Source organism: Cervus elaphus, chromosome 7 (assembly GCF_910594005.1).
Source record: "Cervus elaphus chromosome 7, mCerEla1.1, whole genome shotgun sequence".
In the NCBI taxonomy this organism is placed as follows: domain Eukaryota; kingdom Metazoa; phylum Chordata; class Mammalia; order Artiodactyla; family Cervidae; genus Cervus; species Cervus elaphus.
Window position 1 is genome coordinate 42,951,812 of NC_057821.1, and position 26,607 is coordinate 42,978,418.

The following is a 26,607-nucleotide window of genomic DNA, read 5'->3' on the forward strand; positions in this document are numbered from 1 at the left end:
GAATCCGCCTGCAATGCAGGAGACCCAGGTTCAATCCCTAGGTTGGGAAGATCCCCTGGAGAAGGGAATGGCTACCCACTCCCATATTCTTGCCTGGAGAATTCCATGGAGGAGTGGTGGGCTATCATCCCTGGGCTTCAAGAAGCTGAGATAAGGATATTTCCCTGTAACTGTTGTAGGTGCTCAAATGGATTTTGGAATCTAGAAAAATGGTACAGATGAACCTATTTGCAAAGCAGAAAAAGCAGAAATAGAGACACAAACATATGGATACCAAGGAGGGAAGAGGGGTCGGATGAATTGGGAGATTGGGATTGACATATATATACACTACTATGTATAAAATGTATAAAATAGGTAACCAATGAGAATCTACTGTATAGCACAAGGACTCTATTCAATACTCTGTGGTGACAAAGAGGAGAAATATACATATACGTATATATACATACATACATATATATATATATATATATATATATATGAATCTGATTCACTTCTCTGTATAGCAAAAACGAATGCAACATTGTAAAGCACCTAAATTAAAAAGAAATAAAAGATGTAAGGGCTGGGTTTGGCCTGTGGTTGAAGTGCAGCACATGATTTATTGAATGAATAAATGAATGAATAAATGTTTGTGACTTTGACAGAGTAGAGTTGCACTTTAGAATTCAACTTTAAAATTCATCTGACAAAATACACACATTTTTCTACATGAGTTCTTTCCCCTCCTCCCAAGGGGGTTTTTTCCTAATGGGAAATTAAATAGCTTGGTGGGTACATAATTTCCGATACTTGCCAGGGTGGAATGCATTTATAGAATCAGGACTAATGAGACAGACTTACAATATAGCTTCTCATGCGTACATGGGAGGTACCTAATCACCCACTGGCTGCCTGCCCCACCTGAGGGTCCTTCTCCTTTCAGGGAAGCCCCCTTCCCCCCCACTTGAAATACCACACAGGGGAGCCACAAGACAGAATCCTTTCCTAAGCCATCTCAGGCAACTTCCACTCTCAAAACTGCAAATCCAGGTTACAAGTCCCCCTTTTCACAGCGTGATACAGACTTGCCTTTGCTCAGGATCTGGGAAAACATCTGTGGCTCCTGCTGGCTGGCGTGGAGACCATCAGGAGAAGCAACTTACATCCACATCCAGGGTCTCTTCAGACCGAACTCCCCGACCCTTAGCCCATAACATGGCCCTCTCCCCACACACGCATAGAGAAAGAAAGCTGTCCTTTGGGTATTTCAGACTAAGAATAATGATAGGTTCCTGAAAAATTCAGACAACGAAACCAAACCTGAAGTTGCCATTCAGCTTGGCAAGAAAATTGCTTGAATTATTCCTTCGGCCTGCAGTCACCTTCAAGATTCGAATGTCATCTCTGCTACGAGTTCTGTCTTTCACTGGTGGGCCTTGGAGTTAAAATGCATTCAGCCGTGAAGCTGTTCCCAAACCATCTCTGAGTGGGGACTTCCAAATAATTAGAACCAACAGCAATTTGAAAAGCTTCACGACTGCCCCGTGGAATGGTTTATTTAGCTAATGTTGTTACACCCATTCCAGTGGTGGTGTTTTCATTTCAGGCTACGGGCAGGCTTTATAAGAATGTGAAAATCAATACGAAAGGTTTGTTAGGGCGACATGTTTGTTAATGTTTTATTGATTATGCTATTGGTTGTAAATTTTCTAACTTAATAAAGCTCAAGATTTTTGCAGTAAAAGACAGAGGTTATTTAATTAACTGGCAACTTAATGCAAACTACTAACATGATACATTGTGAGTGCTTCAAAGTGACACCCGATTCATCACTCTCCAAGTGGGCATGATATTACACAAGAATATTATGCCTCTTAAAGAATTATGGAGTAGGAAACAGCAACCCACTCCAGTATTCTTGCTTGGAAAATTCCACAGACAGAGGAGCCTAGCTGGCTACAGTCCATGGGGTCGCAAAAAGTTGGACATGACCGAGTGACTCACTTTCACTTTTTCTTTAAAGAATTAACGGGGGGAAGTCTGATACAACAAAGAAAGGCATCGATTACATAACACTCTATAGCAACTATAATTTTTTTAAAAAGAAGAAAAGGAGAGGCATCTACACATGGCTTTTAATACTAAAAGAATCTGACAATGTGCACTTAATATTAAAAGAAAAGTTGAATAACCACATAACTGCTTTTTTTTATAAAGGGAAATTAGGGGCTCCTGGGTGGCTCGGTGGTGAAGAATTGCCCTGCCAATGAAGAAGACACAGATTCGATCCCTGATCCGGGAAGATCCCACATGACACAGACCAACTAAGCCCCTGTGACCTGTGCTCTGGATCCTGGGAGCCGCAACTGCTGAAGCCCAGGCGCCCTAGAACCCGTCCTCTGCAACGAGAGAAGCCAGAACATCGCAAAGTAGAGAGCAGGCCCGCTCCCCACAACTAGGGAAAAGCCTGCACAGCAACGGGGACCCAGCACCGCCAAAAATAAATAAATAAATAAACACATTTTTAAAAAAAAGACTTTAGGATAAGGCTCCTAAAAAGGTGAGCCAAGTGCCCATAATTCGGGTAGCATTTGTAATACAATTCATGATAATCCACTTTCTGTCTCCTCAATGAAAATACTCGACTTAATTCAATGACCTTGTGATATTACAATTATTTATTAACATATCTAATGCTAATGAAACCACATAAATCCAGTCCTTTAATGGTTTATGTTACTCTTTCCCAGACCTATTTGGTCTATTATATGCATACTGTATATTCACTTTAAAAAGGCCTGTATGGGAAATACTTTATGTTCCTCATTAACATGAGTTCTGATACTCTCCTGATGTAGGCTGCTGAAGCACAAAGTTGTCAGACTTGAAGCATTTTCCAGTGAACTGTTAGTAAAATAAGTCTAAAGTGTTAGTTTCTCAGTCATGTCCGACTGTATGTGACCCCATGGATTGTAGTCTGCCAGACATGGGATTCTCCAGGCAAGAATACTAGAGGGGATTGCCATGCCCTCCTCCAGGGGATCTTCCCAACCCAGGGATTGAACCCAAGTCTTCTGTATTGGCAGGTGGACCCTCTACCGTCTGAGCCACCAAGGAAAGCCCCAAACAAGTCAGTCTCTCTTCAAATACAAGTCCTTTAGGATGTTAAATATAGGATGTTGCGCTTGGCTTTCCTTGTTTTTTCCCCCTACTGTTAAGCCCTGACACACAGTAATATATCTTTTGTAGCCTTCCTAGAATTACATTGTGATGTTCAACCTGGAAAGGAGGTGGTTCCTATTTTGTGATGATGCAACTCAGCCCTCTGACCGGCCAAGACGTGACACTGCCATTAAAGCTACAGAACGCCCTGTGGGGACGCCAGACACCTATTTCCACACAAATAACTAAGCTGGCATTAATTTTTTTAAAACTTCTTTCTTCCAGAAATTATTTAAAAACTGTCTGTAGTCACAAAACCCTCTTGAATCACCAGCTCTTCCAAGAAATTGTAAAGATTTTCATGGAAACCACTTCAATAAAGCATTTATTTCCTCAGAAGAATGGAAGAAGGGAAAGAATTACCATCTTGAGCACTCACAGCCCCAATTACCATCTGCAGGTCTCCTCTCTACCTGTCGGGTTAATCACCAGCCTGTTTCATCACCACGCCACATAAAAAACTTCCTTCTCTGCTAATTATGCTCTCTCCCTTTCTCCTAATTTTTTTTTCCCTGAATTATTTTTAACATGTCTTTTCAAACCTTTTCAAACTTTCTAATGGAGTTCTTGTGAATGTTTCAAAATTTTCTTCTGTTTGAAATCTCACACAAGCTCTTCCAAATTCTCAACAGTAATTCTCAATTAATAAAAATTTCACTGAGGCATGAGTTCCTTTCTTTTCCACTAATTTAAAAGTCTCCCACAGTGGGTTCCTAAAATATTTGGAAAATAATTTTTAAATGAGAACAATTCTTTAAATATGTAGCTATGAAACCAGATTCTCTTCGGACTTGACCTGGTCCTGGTTGTGAGTTAATACTTCCTAGGAAAGGCTCTTTCTTTTCTTTTTATGCTCTTAAAAATATTTTGTGCCTTTTTATATAGTTTTAGAACATTAAAATTTTAAAACATTATCTTTTTGCAATCCATAGAGGTGAGGTGAAACTATATGAACTTTGAAAGAACAAAATTGAGAACAGGAGTATGGATATTCTTTCCTTGGGTCAAAGAAGGAGATGCGCTATCCTGGGGATGATGATGAAGTAAAAGTCATTGTTAAGGTCCTAGTTTTACACTGCTTGATGAGTTCAAGGCACCTGGTAAACATGAATAAATGAATGAGAATGTACATGGAACCAACATTGAAAATGAGTCACAAGCCAAGATTGTTGTTCATCTAAATCCATCCGTTTGAGGCCGTAGGAAAAGCAAACTGCTATAGAAAAAGATGCATGGGAAGATTTTAACTTTTAGATACTAAGAAATTGCCCTCCAAGGTGATAATACAACGAATACAAGTTGCATGGTGTTTATTCTCATTTCTCTTTAAATTCACCACCAAATTGTGAACGTGTGATGCTCGGTTTGACCTCAGGTTTCCTGGTTAGGAATGATTGGAGCATATTTCACATGCTTACTGATGTTCGGTCGCTAAGTTGTGTCTGACTCTTTGTGACTCCATGGACTATAGCTCCCTAGGCTCCTCTGTCCATGGGCTTTCCCAGGCAAGAATACTGGAGTGGGTTACCATTTCCTTCTCCATGTATGCTTACTAGCTGTGTTTGTTTCCTCTTTTGAGAACTGACATATATCTTACCCACTTTTCTACACTCAAGGAAACTGAGGTTTTGTTAACCTGAGAAAACGTCAATTTCCAGCCTTGATAGACTTTGAGAAATACGAAGGGCCAAACTGTGATCACTGAAGGAATACACCGATGAGGTAAGCTCTACAATATAAATGGATTTGTACATATTAACTAACACACTCACATAGTCCAGATACAATCTTTGCCTATTCCATACATGCAAATACGGTCCTCCAGTCTACATGTTGTGTCCCATAACACAGAGGTTTTAATTTTGATGTTGTTAAATTTGTGGATGTTGACCTTTGTAGTTGGGATGTTGACCTGTGCCTTTTTCTGGAGGCCTCCCTCACCCATAAAATAAGAGCAAACTCTTATATTTCTATTTAATATGAATCATAATTTTTTAGAATTTAATCTGCACTTTTTATTTTCTTAAGTTTGTTTAGTTAGTTAGTTATTTTTGGCAACGCTGCATGGCATAAAGGATCTTAATTCCCCAATCAGGGATCAAATCCATACCCCCTGCATCAGAGACTTAACCTCTGAACCATCAGGGAAGTCCTCTTCAAATTGTAATTTAAAACAATTATGCCGAATGTATTTTTGTGAATGGTATGAGGTAAGGAGATGACGTCACTTGTCATTAAGTGAAGAGCCAGTGTTCTTGATGCCATTTCTTTAAACTTTTAAGGAAAAGCATAACTCTTGGAGGGCACTTGGAGTCACGGAATGTCAGAGCTGAAAGGAACTCAAAGAATATCCTGTTTAACTGCCAGTGTCAGGGGGAAGGGGCTGGGGTCGAGGAAGCCTCAGTGACCCATACAAGGCCACCCAATTGGAAGCAGCAGGCTCATACCCAGAGTAAAATACAAGGTTGAGGCTGCCCTCCAGGCATGCTTCCCATACTGCCTGCAGGAAACGAAGTGTCCTTGTTGCACAGGACACCTTGAGGTATGAAGAAGTGGCAAGTTAATCTGAATGTGAAGCTATTTTGGGCAGAAGAGAGGGGGAAGAAGAAGTCAGGAGACTGTGCAGAAATAAGCTTCCAATAGACGTAAGGATTCGGGGTTTCAGAATGAGTCTATGTGTTCAGACCCTGTGCCATTCACAAAATAACAGAAACTCCAATAAGTACTGGCTTTCTAAAAAAATGAGGCACCACAACTAAGAGACTGCAGGCTGCAACTAAGACCTGGCACAGCCAAATAAATAAAATTTTAAAAATTAAAAAAAAAGAAAGGGCAAGGGGAGTTTGTAGTTCTCACACAGGAAGTCTGAAGACAGGCTGTCCAATGCTGGTATAGGAGTTCAATCTTGCTGTTTCTAGTGTCTCCTTTGTCATTTCCAGTATTTAGCCTCACAGTCACAATATGGTTGCTGTGACTCCAGCCATCACATTTGGGTTTAAGAGAGAAAGAGTAAGGGAATGGTGGTGCCAATTGCATCAGTTTCTCTTATAAAGCTTTCCTAGAAAGCTCCCAATAGATGGACTTGGACTTAGCTACGAACTCAAACTGTTTCATGTTTCATCTCTAGGCAGAAGGGAAGTTAAAGTACAGATGTTTCGTGTCTGCAGTCACTATGGCAGCAGCAGCAAGTGGAGGCTGGAGCTAGGTGGCCTCTGTGTCTCCCACATACTCACGACACATGGACTTGGAATCTAAATAAGTCCGGGGCTCATGGTCTCTTCCAGAAGTCACTGTACCACCATTATTCCATGGTCTGAAACCACATTGGAAAAGAGGAGACCCCTGAGACCCCTGCTGTGCCTTCTCACAGGTGAGAGAGAAAAATAAAAAATGTCCCTCCACTCCTAGATTTTCCATATTTAATCATGCCCAAGGCCCCAGAGCCTGCTCTGGCCCTGTAGTGGATGGAAAGGTAATTTAATCCTCTACTATAAAATGGGGCAGCGCTTGCCAGAGAACTTGCTAGAAGCTGCCAAGCCATGAAAGCTGAAGAGCAGGTGCTCCAGACTTCCGGAATACGTGAGAATTAGGGCTTCGTCCTCACGCCCAGCTCTTCCGCAAAAGCAGCTGCTTCTGGGTATGGTTTTGAACTCACAAATTTGGCTGTCTGATCGTCACGTGTAGCACCCACAGGCAGAAATAATCCACGTCAAGACTAATTATTAATAATAACAAGGAGATATTCAATGCAGATTTCGTGCTGGGCACTTTGTTTCCCATTTTGTATGCATTGAGTACTTTTTTTTTCCTTCATAAGCATTCTAGAGGGAAGTACCATTCTAACCTTCATTTTAAAAATGAGAAAACTGAAGCCTGGAGAGGCAAAGTAACTGACTTTCATTGCAAATCTATGAAGTGGCAGAAACCATATATGCATCCAGGTTCTTCAAGTTCCAAGCTTTTGTGCTTCATCGCCATGGATACTGCCTCCTTGAGAATGCTTTATCGTCCACTTGGAGCATAAGATGCTCCGAGAGTCTGAGGGCCAGCAACATCCATCATCCAGCTGTGTATTTACTAATATAAATTAAAAGTCCTTTTAAAATAAAAGTATAGAATGAGTACTGTTACTTAGCATTTTATTAAGCTAACGTGTGAGCGTGCTAAGTCCCTTCAGTCATGTCTGACTCTCTGTGACCCCATGGACTAGAGCCCGTCAGGCTCCTCTGTCCATGGGATTCTCCAGGCAAGAATACTGGAGTGGGTTGCCACGCCTTTCCTTTCTCCAGGGAATCTTCCCGACCCAGGGATCGAATCCGCATTTCCTATATCTCCTGCATTGGCAAGCAGATTCTTTATTGTCTGAGCCACCAGGGAAGCCCAGGGAGTAGATAAATTAACAGATTTAGGCCATCCAGTCTTAGGCCATCAACACTTTTCATGGACTTGAAAAAAATCAACATATGCCCTCATTTGCAGAAGAGGAAACAGAGGTTCAGAGAAGTGAAAGTGCTTGCCACATCCACACAGCTCTTCCGTGGTCTGATGAGGCCTGGAATTCAACTCTTGACTCCCAGCGCAGGGCACCCCACAAAACAGCTGAGCCCTTCCAGCCAGTTTCTTCCACTCCACATTTTCTCCTCCCCCTTTTTGAAAGAAGCGTGATGCCAGATGCAGCCTCGAAGTTTCCTGGCTGCTTCTAGGACAGCAGGCTTCTCTTGAAGCCAAGAACCCTTTCCGGCAGGCCCCTCTGCCACGTGCTCTAAAACGTGCGCTGTGCACTCACGATCTTTGAAGATTCTTTCCTTTCATCTCAGCTCAAAATAGTACCTGCCGTATCATTAGCCTCGGAAACTTCAGAGTGAGGACCCAAAGGAATGGGTAAATTTATCACCTGGTGAAATGACCTACATTCTGCTTAATTGTTTTTGGCCTGACCATTACCCCAGGTAGCAGAGTCAAAAGGAAGAAAAGAGATGGTTAGATCTCTGTGTACACAAATTTTACAGCTCTGGTTGATCTCAAAAATTCATAGCTGTCTGGAAGAAATTTCAAGATAAAATATTCTTAGCATAGAGTTAATTGTACGAAAGACCTACTTCTGTTGATGTTTCAGGAAGAAAGAGATTATCAAAATGATGACTTGTGTATGTCTCAGAAGTAGATCATCCGATTTGGTTCAACTGCTCTTTTATTACGATGTGTTGGGTCAGGTTTTATTTTATTACAAAAAGACAAAGTTGGATGTCATATCTCTTTTTTTTATATGAGCAAAAGACATCAATTTCTCTCTAATATACAAAATGCTTCGTATCATGGGATGTAATTGAAGAAACAAAGGTTTTTATGAAAACTGAAAGGAAAATGTGGTCAAAAGACATTTAAGATGTTTCTAAGGTCACCACCAAATGCATATTATCTTAGTATTTTTGTTATAACACTTCAGTTGTAAATTCTCTTGACGAGTTTCAAAACGACATTCACTTCCTTCTGATTTGATCATTTAGTACATTTGGCAGCTGTTGAATTTCATTTCCTAACGTGTTTGTAATGGAGATGTACATGGCGGGGCTTGTTTAATATAATTTGTTGCTTACACGCCAACATTTATAGTATTATCTGCCTAAATGTGCAAAGAGGGGACTGGGTGAATAATAGTTTGTTTGTTTTAATTTTTAAATTAATGGGAGTTTTCTACATCTTATAAAATGTAATCAGTACTGAGAGTTTAGTCAGGGAGTTGTGTCTGACTCTTGAGACCCCATGGACTATAGCCCACCAGGCTCCTCTGTCCATGGGATTTTTCAGGCAAGAAGACTGGAGTGGGTTGCCATTTCCTTCTCCAGGGGATCTTCCCGACCCAGCAATTGAACCCGAGTCTCCAGCATTGCAGGCAGTTTCTTGATCAACTGAGCTACTGGGGAAGAAACTGATAGAGTTTACACATTTCAGCAAGAGAACAGTACTTCTTTGAATCTCACCAAACAGCTCCCAGACCTCAAATTGCGCCAATTAAAGTAAGATAACAAAAATTCTAGTGCGATGAGTACACTTCAAAAGAAGCTATTTGATAAAGCCATTTCCCAATCCCATCACAGAGGCCATAGAAATAAAACTCTGCTACCTGGGACTGGCACACCCTGTCCTCGTCCCAGGAAATGAAATGAAATTTCATTCACTTCAGATTGTTCACTGCTCAGCCACTAAGTTGTGTCCAACTCTTTGTGACCCCAAGAACTGCAGCACTCCAGGCTTCCCTGCTTCAGACTGCTGCTGCTGCTACTAAGTTACTTCAGTCGTGTCCGACTCTGTGCGACCCCATAGACGGCAGCCCACCAGGCTCCGCTGTCCCTGGGATGCTCCAGGCAAGAACACTGGAGTGGCTTGCCATTGCCTTCTCCTGTTTCAGAGTAAATGCATCCAAAAACCGAACTCCTCATGATTCTCCCAAATTTGACTCTTCTCCCACAACCTGCCACCTCAGCACTCAACACCACCATCCACCCAGCCGTGGGATCCCTACAGCTGATCACCAACTCATCAGTTTTTATCTTCTAAATATCTCCTGAACTCACCCAAGTCACTTCATCTCTGCCCTATGGCCAGAGCCATGATACTTCAATGGACTTCAATGGACTTTGGGCATTTTTACTTTCATGGGCCCCTTCGGCATAAAAAGAAAAAATTAAAACTTAACGTTTTATGACTTTGTTGGTACAAACATAAACCAAGCTGGGTTCATTATTTTATGTTCATCATTATGATATTCATTTTTAAATTCTGATTAGAGGATAAACCAAATGTAAACATTTTCCCAGGGCAGTAAGACGTGCTCTGGGCCCTGGGCACTGTGCCCCCTGTCAGTGGCTAAGATGAACCTGCTCACGGCTCTGACCCCTCATCTGAGCTAGACTGATTGCCTGTTACCTGGCCTCTGCATAGCCGCTCCTGGCAATCCATTCTCCTACTGCAATCAGAGTATCTGAATACTCAAATTGGCTTACAATCCTTCAAGACTTTGCATTATTTCAAAGACAAAATTGTGTTGAGAAAAAATTTGAATGAAAAAAGTCACCATTTTGACCCTTTAAAAATACACAACTTAGTAGTTTTCAGGACACAGTTGACCCTTGAACAACATGGGGGTTAATCCACGTATAATTTATACGCAGTCCTTCACATCTGAGAATTCAACCAAATGTGGACCGGGTAGTATTTACTATTGAAAAATAGCCACATATAAGTAGAACTGTGCAGTTTAAATCTGCATTGTTCATGGGTCAATTGTAATGAAAATCTTGTGAAACTATCACCACCATCCAACTCAAGAACACTGCCATCTCCCCAGAAAGAAGCTTTATATCTCTGAGTTTTTCCCTTTCTTCACCCACCCCCTCCCCAATCCCCGTCCACCACTAAACTTTCTGTCCCTATGGATTTGCCTGCTCTAAACATGAAAGGAGTCATATAATCCTTGATCTTTTGTTCTGCCTTCTTTCACTGAGCATGTTTTCAATGCTGATCCATATTGTCCCATATTATCAGCACTTCATTCCTTTTAATGGCTGATAGCTGAGTAATATTCATTGCACTGTCTGAAACTATCTGCCCTAGGAAATAGAAATGAGCACATCTTACATCACATGGTAGTTTTTGCAAGATGAGTCTTAGAATAGTGTAGCCAACAGGCCCAAACTCAATGTCTACCCACAGCGTGATCCATAGGTCTGGGCTGGTCCATGAACTAACGGCCACCCAGTTGCAATAAGTATGGACAATGACAAGTAACTTAGAAACGTTTATGTGCAATTTGATATCACCACAGCATCCAAGTGCCTGATTTTGTATTTTACAAAAGTATCCATCTAATATATTGAAAATAAAAAAGCACTAGCCCTTTACCACAAATAGTAAGAGAAACCCTAGTTGAGTTCTTAGCAGGATCAAATGTAGAGGTGGCTCGCTGTCTACAGAACAGAATGTGAACCTGAGGGCTGGCCATATCCCATGACTTTCTAGAAACCCTGTAAAAGCCAAGGTAATGATTTCTGATGTGTGGGAATTAAAAGACCTCGTATATGTTACAATAGGAAAAAAAAAAATCTGTGTATGGAATAAAGGACATTACCCTGAAGTGGTGCAGAATGGTGCAGTTTCAAAACCAATTTATCTCCCGTCTCTGCAGCACACAAATGTAGCTGCTTTGCAAGGAAAACCTCATTCACTGGAATAAAAAGGCAGCTGAGCCAGAGAAGGGAATAATGGGGACAGCCTGTACCGAGTCAGAATACACCTCATTGACACTAAAGCTGATTGATGACCTGGGAGATTTCTGAGTCCAGAGGAGGAGAACAAAATGGAAACAAGATAGACAAATGGTGCTGGGATGTATGAGAAGCTGTAGGTATGATACAGATGTGTGCTGTCTATGCAAGAGGAGATTGGGGTCTTTCAAGGCTGACAGTTGTTGTCAATGCAGTTGACATAAATTTTGCTCATGTTAATGGAAATGTACCAGTGTGATTTACCAAAGCCATTTACAGCTGTTGAGTTAGAATGAAATAGAAAGCAACTGGAGGAAGAAGAACCCAAGTGGTTTTGCACTTGCATGTGTGAATGAAGGCATATTTTAAAACTGCTCTCTACATCGAGCTTTCCCCCTAGTGGGGCAATTCTTATTTCTCTTTAAAGTGATTTCTTTTAGATCTTACAAAACCACAGTGAAGTCTTTGGTTCCAGAAAGCCTTCTCAGGCTCTCTACTTTCTCCATTTTGAGGCTGTAGGTCTTGTGTTAACAGGCTTTTATTTCTTACAAATCCACTTTGTAGGAAATTACGTGCTTTCATCCTTCCTCCTGGTGTTAGAATGAAACATTCTCATCTGGGCTGAGATATCCTGGAATGCCAAGATGTTGCTTTCAGCCACGGAACATGCCAAGGGCATGGAAAGTTTCTTCAGAAAATGGGTCAAAAGGAAAGAGTGTCAAAAGCCAATGAGATGAGGGTCACAACATCTCTGTGCAAAGCCAAACAAGAGAGTCAGTGGTGGGACGAAGATGCCCTGGAAACTGGCATCTCTCCTGGCAAGGGGAAGGCAATTAGACAACCCCCCTACTCAGGAACCTCTCCAGGAGTTCTGCTGCAAGGGCTGGCTGTTCCTGAAGGCTGTTTGCAGCAACAGGGGCGGTTAGACCAACCACCAGGGCAATGAGAAGGATTCTGGAAAAAAAAAAAAAAAAAGAGGGAATTTGAGAAAGACTGTAGTAGAGAAGGAAAGCATTGTGGAGAAGGCTTTCAACTATTGGGTCGGCCAAGTCTGGATGGGAGCAGGGTTGGGAGGAGAATGGATACATGTATACGTATGGATGAGTCCCTTCACTGTTCTTCAGAATCTATCACAATATTGTTAATCAGCTACACCTCAACACAAAATGTTTTTGGTGTTAAAAAATAAATAAATAAAAAAAATAATGTTCTTACTGGAAAAAAAATAAAGTATTGGGTTGGCCAAATGCTTCATTCGGTTTTTTCGGTTAAGATGGCTCTAGAAGTACTGAGTTGTCTTTAACTTCATTGGAATCAATTTTGCTAGATTATATTGTGACAGCTGTCATATTGGTGAGTATTAAAAAAACATACTTACCAAAATTGGTGAAGGGTCTATGTGACCGAGGTGGCTGTAACCCTTGCTTCCCCAATCCACACTCACATCCCCTCACATCAAATCTGTAGTTTCACTATGAGCAGTGATTTTTGACTCGGGGGTCCCATGTAGGCCAGCTGCTGGGGTTCTTTGGCTCCAGATTCCTTTCTTTTTTTTTATGGGCCCTAACCAGCTCATCCACTCATGGCAAAGAAACTCCAAAGCTTTCTTCTAACTTGTGTCATCATTTCTGAGACACCTCTGCTCCTCAAATGTAGAGGAGGCTCAGTCTTTCTTTTTACAACTGTTATCAGCCAGAAGGAATCCACTAGAAACTATGGTTCAACCCAGTCCCCACCCACAGAGTAGGATGTCTTAAAGACTGCTCTCTTTTAAGAGACTTGGGGCTTCCCAGGTGTCTCAGTGTTAAAGGATCAGCCTGCCCATGCAGGGGATGTGGGTTTGATCCCTGGGTCTGGAAGATCCCTGTAGAAGGAAATGGCAACCTGCTCCAGTATTCTTGCCTGGAGAATTCCAGGGACAGAGGAGACGGGCGGGCTACAGTCCGTGGGGTCTCAAAGAGCAGGACATGGCTAAGCACACTCACGTAGTCACAGGCCTCCTAGGGCTCACTTACGGCTGTCTTTCAGTAGAAAGGGTATGAACTGCCTCTGACCAAAAAGTAAGAATGAGTTATGTGTGTTAGTCACTCAGTCATATCCAACTCTCTCGACCCCATGGACAGCAGCCATCAGGCTCCTCTGTCCATGGAATTCTCCTGGCAAGAATACTGCAGTGGGTTGCCATTTCCTACCCCAGGGGATCTTTCCAACCAGGGATAGAACTCACGTCTCTTGTGTCTCCTGCACTGGCAGGCAGATTCTTTACCACTGCACCACCTGGGGAGCCCACTTTATGCCTCACACCTGGATCAATCCCAAATGTATAAGATTAGAACCCCAAAGAGGTAGAAAAAAGCATAAGGGAATTATTTAGTAACTTTAGAATGGGGAAGACTCTTCCAAGTGTGATGTAAGATTCAGAAGCCATAAGAAAAAAACCATGAATAAATTTCACCATGGAAAAATAAAATACAAAGTCTCCATGTAATAAAAATTACAAAGTCAAAAAGACAAACAACAAAGGTTTTTTTTCCCTAATACATATGTTCAAATTAATTTCTTCTTTTTTCAAATTAATTTCTTAAAAGATCATCATTTCATTCAAAAATGAGCAAAGAAAAAAAATTTTAATGGGCAATGATATAAAAGTAGATAGAGAAAGGACAAATAAATATTTTTAAAACTCTTTAAAACACAAAATATGTGCAGCATCACTCATTTTGAAAATACAAATTAAAAGTGTCCTGAGATACTATTTTTTTGCTGCTTGGATTGACAAAGATCCAAAAGTCCAGTAACATACTAGGTTGGTGAAGTTTGAAATAAAGGAAACAAAATTTATCACTGGAGTAGGAATAAATTGGAGGACTGTGAAGGTCAATATGGCAATGACTATTAAAATTACAAATGCGCCCACCCTTTGACATAGCAGTTCCATTTCCAGGCCTTTATCCTACAGTTAAACCCACATATATGCAAAGTAATATATGTACAAGATTATTTGCTCTAACACTGAAAGAGTAAAAGATTGGAAGCCACCAAAATATCCATTAGAAAGAACCCAGACAAGACAATATTATTCAACTGTGAATAAAAGATGTACTGATAGGTGAACAACAATCAAAATACGAACAATATATAGAAGCAAGGGGAAAGAATATATATATTTATATATTTTTTCAAGTGCACAAAAATCTCTGGATGGATACCCAAGGAATTGGGTCACTAAGGCAAGTTTATATTCAGAGGGAGAGGAATTTGACTCTATATTTTGATGGGAGAAATGGCAAAGAATTTGCAGACATAGTTAAAAACCACATTAAGTTTTTATAGTCCTAGAATTTTGAACCATGTGAATGAACCACTTATTCAAATATTAACTCAATCAATCATTTTTTAAGAGAGTGAATACCTATGGGTTTCCAGGTTACGACAGCTTGTTTTTATTAAAAGAAAAGAAAAAGTCAACTTTCTTCAGAATTTATTTTTTTGCAGTGTAGGCTTGATTTCAGCCTTCCAACAGGTCCTAGGAGAGATTCTTTCAGGTTTATGGTGGGGATCCTAGCCAAACCAAGGAGAAAGAAGGAGAAGGAGGGAGAGAAGTTCGTTACATCTGTGCAGTTAGTTATGTGATGATTCTTATAGCCCTCTTTATATTCTTTTGTTATTTCTAATATTTCCTCAATGAGCAGAAATGAGTTTTTAAACCAAAAAAAATGTTATTTGAAATGTATATGTCCTTGAAAATTCACGTATTAGTTAAAATTCACATATTTCAGATTCATCCTGCTTTCCAATGAAGGTGATGTGTATATGTGTTCAGTTGTGTCCAACTCTTTGTGATCCCATGGACTGTAGTCCGCCAGGCTCCTCTGTCCATGGGATTCTCCAGGCAAGCTTACTGGAGTGGGTTACATTTCCTACTCCAGGGGATCTTCCCAACTCAGGGACTGAAGTGCTTTCCAATAAAGGCCAGTTCCTAGAATAATACTGCATCTGCTGATGGAGTGCTAGGTTGGAGGATGCTCCTCGGAAAATCTAAATGAGAACCATATTGGTCTCCATTTTAAAAAAAGGAAACTAGGGTGATTGAGTATGAATATAATATAAGAGAGAAAGGTGAACTGAGCATGGCCAGAGAGACTGCAGAATAAATGTCACTGGGACAGAAAGGAGCCACGAAGAGACCATCAAAAGAGGAAAGCTAGGGGCCTTAGGCAGTAAGCATTGAATGTGTTCAATATGTTAGAGATTTTTAAGTGGAATTTTATGATGTCTGGCCATGGAATGTGTGATGTGCAATTCTTTTCCATTTCTTTATGAAAGTGTTCATAATTTTGTGTAGTTTGTATACCTACTTTTGCAGATCTCCAAAAGGAGTTTAGCCATAGAGAAGCCTATGAAAAAAAAAAAAAATTTCAGCTTGAGAAGGGAATCCCCAGCAGAGTCTGGAGACAGGAAATAGGATGGCCTGGGCGGGAAGTGCAAGGAGGTCAGTTGGCTGGAACATGAAGTGATGTGCAGGGTGGGGCAGGAGATGAGACTAGGACAAGAAGCTGGAGACATCGTGCAGGCCCCTCTGCCCTGCAGGGCGTGTGGGTTACATAGAAGCATCAGAGAACTTTAAGTTTGAATGTCATAGAATTGTATCTGAGACTGATCACGTGGCTGCAGCTGGGAGACAAGCTGGAGTGGTCAAGATGAGAAACATGGAGACAGGTTAGGGTTTCATTTTTCAGGTGATGGATGATCGAGTCCATTGAGGCCAGGAGAGAGAAGGGTATCAGAGATGCTCCTTATGCTTCTTTGAATGGAAGTCACTGACCAGTAAAAGGTATTTTGTATGCCTCGCTTTCATTTTTGCTTCCTGTGTTTTTTCAGTGGCAAGAAAACTATGAGCTGTGTTTTTAAACTACAGCATTTGCCATATCTAGAGGACGACCAAGTAGAGTTGTTCAGTAGGTGACTGAATACCTGGGTTTACAGTTTGAGCTGGAGGCACAGAAATCCTTAGGGACTTCCCTGGTGGTTCAGTGGTTAAGACTCCGCGCTTCCACTGCCATGGTGCTGGTTCGATCCCTGGTTCGTTAGGGAACTAAGATCCCACATGTCTCGCGGCCGAAAAAGAAAAAGGTATTAGGAAACCAGTGATAGAGAATGGCTGAGCTGGCCCCTGGGCTACCAGCACAGTAAGAAATGTAAAGCGCGAGGCGCTTGGAAAGTGATGGCTGGGGCTCGAGATGCGACTCTGGGGTTTATAGCTTGCGTGACTGTGTGAATGATGGCCCGATTATTTAAATAAAGCACTTTAAGTTGGAGAAACAGGGACTCACTCAATTAATCTCAGGAGTTTATGGAAAGTCAGGTGACCTAGAAATCAGACCTGGAGACCTCAGGAGACAAGGCAGGTCCAGGGGCCTCTGTCTCTCTCCACTCCTATTTACTTTTTCTGCACATCCTCTTCACTGTCTCAATACCAACCAGATTTTATTACCATTTTTTTCTAGGATTAACTACCACAAGATTGAAAAGGTCTATAAACATCTTGGGGCTTCCCAGGTGGCACTAATGGTGAAGAACTCCCCTGCCAATACAGGAGACATAAGAGATGCGAGGTTGATCCCTGGATCAGGAAGATCCCCTGGAGGAGGAAATGGCAACCCATTCCAGTATTCTTGCCTGGAGAATCCCATGGACAGAGGAGCCTGGCAGGCTACAGTCTGTGGGGTCACAAAGAGTCGGACACAACTGAATCACCTTAGCACACACACATAAACATCCTGAAACCGTGAGCAACATGCTGTCTGCATGTTAATTTATATATTTCTCAGGGGAGAGAATCCATAGCTTTCCTAAGCTTCTCAGAATGACCTAAGATACTTAAGAAGCTTCCAAACCTTGTCATCGCCTCTCTCTCTCTCTCTCCAAAGAGAGGCAAGTTTTGGCTTGCCTCAGCCCCAACTCAACCTCAGGCTATTTTCTTCACTGCTAGATTTATCACAAAGTATAAAGTTCTTTTTATTTTCCTTAGTTCAGATTTTGCAATTAAGAGAATATGGTTGGTCCAGCTTTCCGCAGGAGACCAAAGGTGAGAGGATTGCTGCTTTGAGTTAGGATGAGCTAGCAAAGATGACCACAGGATAGAAGGCAAGGCTGTCTAGGTAGGAGCTTAAGTAAAGGAATTTCTCTTAGAAGGGACGTGGGTTAGACAGGAAGGGTGGTAAGGACATGGCCCGGGCAGCATGATCATTAGCCACTAAAGAGGAACAGAATCTGTACCTGGCATATTGGCTTAGGTGATCCATAGCCGACTGATTAAAATGATCCCAAAAGGCTGGATTGATAACAAGCTGGAAAGGGAGCGCTAACAGAATTTTACCAAAAACTGTTCCTCACTTTATCTTTCAACACTTTCTTTTTGTCAATAAAAGCATAGCATGAATATCAAATTCCAGAAAACTGGGAATAACACGTAACATATTGGAAATCAGACCTCAGTCCCAAAAAGATCTTGCAAGTTGGTATAATATAGATGATTTGAATATGGTAGAACTGCATATACAATGTTGTATTTAGAATTATTAAAATCAAATTCTCAGCTACAACATCTGGAAGAAGGGGCCCTACTGCATGTTCACATACAGCTTCAAATAATCTCAAACCAATTTGAACCACCGTGTAAGATGATATTTTAAAAGGGAAAAAAAAGAAAGAAAAAATATTATGTATTAAAGGTCTAATGCCCAGGTCTGTTCTTTATTGGTCATATGGGACCTAGGGTCTGCTTGCTAGAGCACATTTTTCAAAAAAAATTTTTTTTTATTAAGATTTTACTTATTAAGAACAGTTTTGGACTCTCAGTAAAATTGAAGGAAGGTACAGAAATCTCCCATAAACGCCCCATGGGCACAGCCCTTATTACCAACACCGCCCACCAGAGTGGTTCATTTGTTTCAAACCTTGAACTTCCAATGGCATATCATAAGTACCCAAAGTCTGCAGTTTAATTAGGGCTCATTCTTGGTGGTATGGGCTTCCCTCGTGGCTCTGCTGTAAAGAATCCGCCTGCCAACATAAGAGGTGTGGGGTCTATCCCTGGGTGGGAAAGATCCCCTGGAGAAGGGAATGGCCGCCCACTCTAGTATTCTTGCCTGGGAAATCCCATGGACAGAAGAGCCCGGCGGACTACAGTCCAGGCCTTGGACCCAGCTTATCAACTAAACAACAACTAGGTGCAGGACTTTCTGTGAGTTCCTGAGGCCACAGTTCGGAGGTACAGGCAATACAACATACTCCGCCCCTGAGGATGGCCTGCCTGGATTTGATTTGCATTTCTTCCTAGAGTATTACTCATCCAGGCTCTGTTCATCCTGGTCCATGGGCAAATAGCCCCCCTTCTCCTGTACTGACCCAGTTCTAGCATCCGACCTCCAGTTACCACAAGAATCTCAGGGACCCCTGGACATAACTCAGGTCATCATGATCTCACAGTACCGCCCCACTCCATACGTGGAAACAGGCTCCTAAAAGCCCCCGTGTGCACCCCTGAAGGCTGACCGTTTAGTCTTCATGCTGTCACCAGCAGAAGGGACGGAGATGCAGAGCCTAGTCTCAAAGTAAGTGACCAGCACTCTCAGCACCCAGATCCCACAGAACCTAAAGGCATGTCCAACCTCTGTCCCTTCCCACCTCCTCTCCGAGCCGAGCCGGCACCAAGTCCCAGAGATCAATTGTTTCCTTACAATTCTCCCTTTTCATCACTCAAGCTGTCAGCCCCCAAGTCCTCCATCACCAGGCCCCTGCATCTCCCCCTCTGCCCTTCCTGTCTCCCCCTCTTCCCCGGCTCACACAGAGTCCAACTCATGACTCATTCTGGCACCAGCCATCATTCAAGTCCATGACACTCTGAGATGCAGATAAGTTTGGTTACTGTTTGGAAAAGACTGGGAGTTGTGGCCTCCATGGTGGTGGCTGGCCAGAGAAGCTTGTCACATAAATCTGCGTAACCCACACATCATGAGCGATATCAGCTTCTTCCAAGCCCAGCTCTGAGTGTCCAAAGATTGGTACACTTCTTTCCATATGGGATGAAATTTAGTCACGTCAGAAGTTGGGTAATCTGTGTACGTGGAGCCATATAACTTTTTAAAAGGGAGGTGGATAAAACAGACAAAATCCTCCAGGGTCACCAGCTTGTCAAGAAGGGACTTGGACATTAATAAGAAATGACAGCAGCGTCCACATTGAACTTCCGGTATGGACCATGCGGGGTGGGGGGTACCAGGAGGCAGAAGTGAAGCCAAGTCACTAGGGGAGTCGGGGAGGCAAAAAGATGGGGCCAGTGTAGCCACAGGAAGCAGTGAGGCTGAAAAGACCACGTGTAACGTCCAGCAAAGCCAAATGCTCGTGACAGGTAATGGAGACTTGGGGGTGGCCCCACTCTCCTCCTCCGTAGCCACCCACCCCACCCCCACAGCAAGGAGATGGGCCAGGAGCGTTTGGTCAGACCTCGGGCTCTAGGGGGCACAGGGGATAGGAGGCTGCTCTCGGTCAGCAGAATGTAAAGACCCTGAAGAGTTACCATTCCTTTCCTCCAGCCTAGCAGCAAAAAAGCCAAGTGCACATTTTCAGGCTAACGACTTACCAGAATGCCAAAGCAAACTTCACCTTCTGTTTGTAAGATTTTTCCATTTCTGGTCCGAAGGAAATGACTTGGCCATTTCTCACACACGGTCGTAACAACTAACCAAAAGCAACTCTACGCTTTAGGGTTTCCGACCCCCTAAGTAACGTGCAAATGAGCCCCAAGGCAGGCCGGGGCGTCAGCCGAGGGGCACATCCGCTCGTGTTTCCTGCCAGCATCATCGCCGCCCCGAGCTCTGGCCGGCACTTGGCCGGAAAGCACTGCCCGGGTGATGGGCTGTTGCCAGCAGTGACCGCACGTGACTCCCAGAGCAGCAGTCCAGGGCAGTCCCCCATACGCCCAACAGCAGTCACATCCACGGAGTCGTAATGCATCTGACTCCTACGACTTGTGTGTATGCAAATAAAAATGACGGCCCACTCTTGGAAAGCATCATGAAAACGTGGGCTTTTTTAAGACCTCTATTTAATTGGTCCAATAACAACCTACCTCTGAAGCTTACGCCATCACCTGCCAAGTCCGCGAGGGGACACAGTTAATGTGGCTATTCCCTCCGCCAGCGGTGACATCACTCACGCCTCTCTAGGTCCTTCAGCTCCTCCCCAGCGTGAAACTTCTCTTTCCCAAAGTCTTTTATCCAGCATACTATCCACAAGTATCATTGTCAGTCAGTTAATCAAGAAGTCCACTAAGATAGGGAATCATAAAAAGTTATGTATAAACAAACTTTCCTTTAACCTAAAAACAGTATACATTAATGTGCCAGATTCCCCTGGAGCCGATGTGTCTGACCACAGTCAACTAGGAGAGAAAGAGAAATTAAACAACATGCCCGCAAATCGAAATTCCTTGACTCCTCTAAGATAGTCCTGGTTTAGGAGTCACCTGAGAGATTAGCTCATTTGACAGCTTTGATGGAATTGAAAGTGGTGTAACATTTTTATCACTTTATAGATAAGTAAAATGAAGTCAGAACAAGGATGTTAGCCAACCTGAGAAAGCCGTATCTTAAGTGCCTCTGAAAAGGGGTATCAATGATAAATAATGATCTGTTCTCTAGAACCCAATCGGGAAGTTGAAGCTCTGAGTTTCATCAAAGATGGGAGGGAGGCAAGAAAAAGAAAACAAGATAATTGATTACTTCCAGTCGTGAAAGAGGCAAGATCCCCCAGGCTGTTTCATCAGACAAGATCGGGCGTGTTCAGGGTGGTATGGCCGTAGACCAGGCTGCTTCATCGGTTGGTCCAGCCAGGCAATTGGTCCCCACCCCCATCCACTAGGAGGTACTGGGGTCTTATGTGGGGGGCGAAATGAGCGTGATAGGCTCTAGAATCAAAGCCATCAGGTACGAGGGGGGACAAGGGGGCGGTGCCTACTGATATCAGGACGCTGAGTAAAGGGCCGCATGCAGAACTCTAAAATGCCACTGCCAGCTGGCTCATTCCAAGAAGGCTGGCAGCCATGCAGTTAGGCTGAGGCAGGAAACGAGTGTGACAGGAGGGAAGGGTGTGCAAAGGCCCAGGGAGCGGTTGAGCCGGGGCTGCAAGTGGGAAGAGCAGTGAGCCATGAGCCGAGTGAGAAGGGCAGAGCCAAAACAGGCACAGTGAACCTTACCTTCTAGGCTAGGAGGAGTTGTTACGGGGGCTTCCCTGGTAGCTTGGCTGGTAAAGAATTTGCCTGCAATGCAGGAGACCCAGGTTCAATTCCTGGGTTGGGGAGATCCACTGGAGAAGGGATAGGCTACCCACTCCAGAATTCTTGGGCTTCCCTGGTGGGTCAGCTGGTCAAGAATCCGCCTGCAATGCAGGAGATCTGTGTTTGATCCCTGGGTTGCGAAGATCCCCTGGAGGAGGGGCTAGGAGGAGTTGTTACAAAGGGTTCTGAACAAAATGACATGATCACATCAACATTCTGGCAGGATCATTCTGGCAGCACTGTGGGATCTAGATGGCAAAGGAGGTGAAATTGGGACCTCATGCTTGGGTACAGGTGATGATGTCAGCTCCTGAAAGAGAACATACAGGAGGAGGAAGGGCGGGTTTAAGATGGGAAGGATACATTGGAAAAGGTAAAACTAAAAACCAGAGTCAAGCAGCCTCTCCCTGCTGGCTTCTTATTTCAAATGGCCAGACTCCGAGCCCACAGTGCTCCCCCTTAACTTGCCAGTTAAGAGACCCAGGACAGCCCTGAGATATAGAATGTAAAGGAATATTACAAGTTGAGTGGAGCGGTTGCTGTGATATTTTCAACCACTTGCCCATCTCTCGCCAGGAAATGTCATTTAATTTTGGGTTAGATGGATTTGCCAGGAAGTACACCAGTGTGCAGTAGAGCTGCGGAATAGAGGTCAATTTTACAATTATGAAATAGCTAGCTTTTCCAGAAGCACCAGGCCATATCTTTAAAAGGCAGTCACTGAAGTGATATTCACACAGCCTTGTGGCTGCTAGGGACACCAGTGGTGATTATTTGGGGGTGGAGGGGCGGTGGGGGAAGGGCCTGAGTGCCCCACTGAGCAATGAACTGGCAACTTGACAGTAGAAGTTGAGACTCCTCTATAAGCATAATCGGGGAGGTGACGGGGCAGCAGACTTGAACTTGGATATCTACCAAGAGTCTCCTTGTAGTCTCCCGTGGCCTGGCCAGTTCATGGACCACCCTTGGTATATACAGAACAGACACTACCTCCAAGAAAGCCTATTCTTTACTCCTGCTTGGCACTTGGGATGACTTAAGCTGTGACCAAGTCAATAACAAAATCCAAATGCCATTCCGGGCTCGAACAGTCACCATCTAGAGGAAGAGTTCAACAACTCAACTCATTCTCAGTTTGGAGGCTGAATACAAATGCCAGCTAGGATCTTCAGCTAATCTCAGAAACAACCCTACCTCTGATTTGGGCCAGGCCTGAAGAGGGCTGAGACCTGGGAGAGGCAGTTCCTCCAGGGTGCAAAACTTAAAGGGACCAGAAAGATAAATATCTCCATGCAGTATTTTGAAAATTAAAATTAATGTAAAAAATCCATGATGAACATATCAGAAGTTTATAAAGAAGTGTCGTGTTGAGTCATCTTGGACTCTGAGATAAAGGGAAAAACCAAGAATGTCAACTGTTTATTTATTTAAAAGTTTGATATGTTGCTCACAGTGGATTTTTTGCATTAATTTTGATTTTTTTAAATGTATGACAATAAAACGTTTCGAGTCCTGACTTTTTGGTCACCTCCTTAAATCATACATCAGACCTCAACTTGGACATGTGGACAGGAGTTTGGAGTTTTTAACACTTCATCTCACAGCTTCAGAAACCTCTCACCCCCATTCCTATGCACTCACACACACACACACACACACACAGTGGCATGGAGAAATTAAAAGCTACTGTTTGGAAATGTAAGCAGGCATTCTGTTCACTAGCAGAGGTGACACAGGGCATTCTTAAAGAACTTCTCCCATTTATCTTTTCAAGAATGTCACTGTTCCCCTGAGCCTGGTGCGGTAACAGAGCTGTACCTCGGGCGGTGCTCACACACAGAACGAAGGGAAATCAATTTCAATCCTCGGAGGACAGGCTGGCTGGTGCAGGAGGTCATTCAGTGCCAGCCTGACTCGACGGGCAGGGGGCAAGATTCTCATCCGCACTGCTTCACTGCACATCCAGCGGAGGTGAAGGTGGCCTGGAGACTCTCGCTCTCACCTGGGAAGAGAAAGGCGAGGCTTGTACAAACCACAGGATAAATACTAGAGACAGCGGAGGGGAGGCGGCCGACCCCAGCATGAGCGATGTGGAACCGCGGACTTATGTTTGCACCTAACGCTCTAGAGAAATTGGCTAAGACTAGCGCAACCAACCGAAAATATTACTGCTGTAATTCCGTCAAGGTCAGTTGTCAGGCTGGGTTATCCACTCCCCAGATGGGCTGTGCACAGATCGGCCGTAGCTCGTGGCTGCGTGGCTGCATCTCAGGGAACCCTCCCAGGGGGTGCCACTTTGCTGGTGCCCCGTGAGGCCTGCGGATCTGATCCCAGGCATCCAGGGTTTACAGCAAGTGCCGGCTGAGCCCCGAGGCTGTGCCAAGGGTCATGGCAGCCCTGAGCCCTTCCAGATGTCGGTGGGCTGGGGCCGTTTTTGTCACCTCGGAGATGATTATGAACATGTTATTGGAAAGCACAGGAATGGTAACAAGATCCGAAGAGCAGAGAGGGGGCTGACCGATGGCCTCCAGGCTTCTCCAATAGAAGACGAGTGAGGACTGCGCCCCATCCCCAGGCGCCCACACATCCCCCTCCCCGGGAGGAATTGGGTTTCCTGGAAAGAGCTGGAGCGTACAAGTCAAACAGATCTGCAGACCCGAGTCCGAATCTTGGCTCCACTCGTGAGCTCCAGGACCTAGGGATGTTATTTCATCTCTCTGAGGTTCAGTTACCTAATCTATATCCTGGGAGGAGCTAATTGTGGAAAGTGCCTGGCACAGATCCCATGTTCCTCCTGCGTGTCTGTTCCCAGCAGAGACTCGCCACATACCATCTCTTTCCTTCTCATCTCTTAATTGGTCCATTTTTATGCCCAGAATCTCAGGGCTACCTTCGCTTCCTGTCATCATGTTGGAGACTCAGCCTGGCCCTCTCTTTACTGGGCATTTGACCTTGGGGACAATGGGGTTGGACTTTCAGGAGGAAAACGTAGTCAGTTTAGCACATCACCTGCCCAGCAGCACGATGCCAGGCAGGGAGGCGGGGAGGAGAGAGAGACGAAGGCACATCTCCCCCTCTCCTTCTTTTGCTGGGCTCCCATCTAGTCCCACAGAACCAAGAAAGCAAGCCTAGCCGGCCACAGCCAGTCAGCTGTGATCCTGAGCTAACCCTCCTGTGAGGTCATGAAGGATATGCAGGCTCTGGGGCTGAAGGAGACGGCTGGACTTTTGAAACGGACCATGCAAGCTCAAAGACTGTAACATTGCCCCTCGCTGGGGTGATCAGGAGAGAGACCAAGAGCCAGAGTAGAAAATATAGAGAATTTTTTTTTTATCAAAGCCAAAGCTTCAGGACTCATTGGCTGGCAGTGAGAGAGATGATCTGAAATTACAAATGTGCTCCCAAATCTAAGCTATATGACTGCCAACTTCAGTGGGCATCCTGGGAGAGGTTATTGGGAGACTTTAAACTCAATGGGTCAGGCCATTTCTAAGATTACGCATCTCAAAGATGAGAAAAGATGTCTGCCCCAGCCTGGGATGCCCAGGTGGGCGGGGCATGCCTTCTACAGGGTCAGCTCAAGTGTGTCAAAGAAAAAACTAATTATGACGCTTATTAGAGATGGTAAGGAGCTTCCCAGGTGGGGCTAGTGGTAAAGAATCCTCCTGCCAAAGCAGGAGACACAAGAGATGCAGCTTTGACCCCTGGGTTGGGAAGATCCTCTGGAGGAGAGTGTGGCAACCCACTCCAGTATTCTTGTCTGAAGAATCCATGGACAGAGGAGACTGGTGGACTGCAGTCTGTAGTGTTGCACAGAGTCAGACACGACTGAAGTGACTTAGCGCATATGCACACACGCACAGAGATAGTAAGGCTACTACGATGGGGATTGTGGTAAGGGAGAGAGACTAGGCTAAACTCTGACTCTAACAAGGACAGTGGGGATCCGTAGTGAAGGGGGAGGGTGTGGATCAGTGGATGGAAAATGACTAAGGAGAGTAATCATGGGTAGGGAACTTCTTGCAAGGCTGACTCAACAGAACCCTTGCTCAAGGCAGGCCAGCCTGATATCAGCGTGATATCAAGAGTAGCCAGACACTTTTGGGAGTTTTCACTAAACTGACTTCAAAGGACTCTTGCTCAAACTGGATTCTGCAAGGATGGAGAAGGAAGTCCAAGGTCATGTCTTGTCCAGTCAGGAGCTTTGAGGAGGCTGATTAGACTTTGGTCAAAGGAGAGGCAGAGAAGGCAATGGCACCCCACTCCAGTACTCTTGCCTGGAAAATCCCATGGACGGAGGAGCCTGGTGGGCTGCAGTCCATGGCGTCGCTGAGAGTCGGACACGACTGAGCAACTTCGCTTCCACTTTTCACTTTCATGCATTGGAGAAGGAAATGGCAACCCACTCCAGGGTTCTTGCCTGGAGAATCCCAGGGACGAGGGAGCCTGGTGGGCTGCTGTCTATGGGGTCGCACAGAGTCGGACACGACTGAAGCGACTTAGCAGCAGCAGCAGCAAAGAAGAGGGTCTTTGTCAAGAACCCTGAATATTCATTGGAAGGACTGATGTTGAAGCTCCAACAGTTTGGCCACCTGATTTGAAGAGCTGAGTCGTTGGAAAAGACCCTGGTGCTGGGAAAGACTGACGGCAGGAGGAGAAGGGGGCGACAGAGGATGAGATGGTCGGATGGCATCACTGACTCAATGGACATTAATTTGAGCAAGCTCCGGGAGATAGTGAAGGACAGGGAGGCCTGGGGTGCTGCAGTCTACAGGGTCGTGGAGAGTCAGACATGAT

The 26,607-nt window shown here is 44.1% G+C and overlaps 1 long non-coding RNA gene across 1 annotated transcript; it reads right to left on the reverse strand.

Annotated features, from left to right (window-relative positions):
• LOC122697582 lies at positions 1-25,662 on the reverse strand. The gene is made up of 3 exons (XR_006342115.1): positions 25,625-25,662; positions 3,326-3,331; positions 1-135 (listed from the first exon to the last, which is right to left on the reverse strand). It is a non-coding gene; the product is annotated as an uncharacterized LOC122697582 (long non-coding RNA).
• Positions 25,663-26,607: the final 945 nt, after the last annotated feature.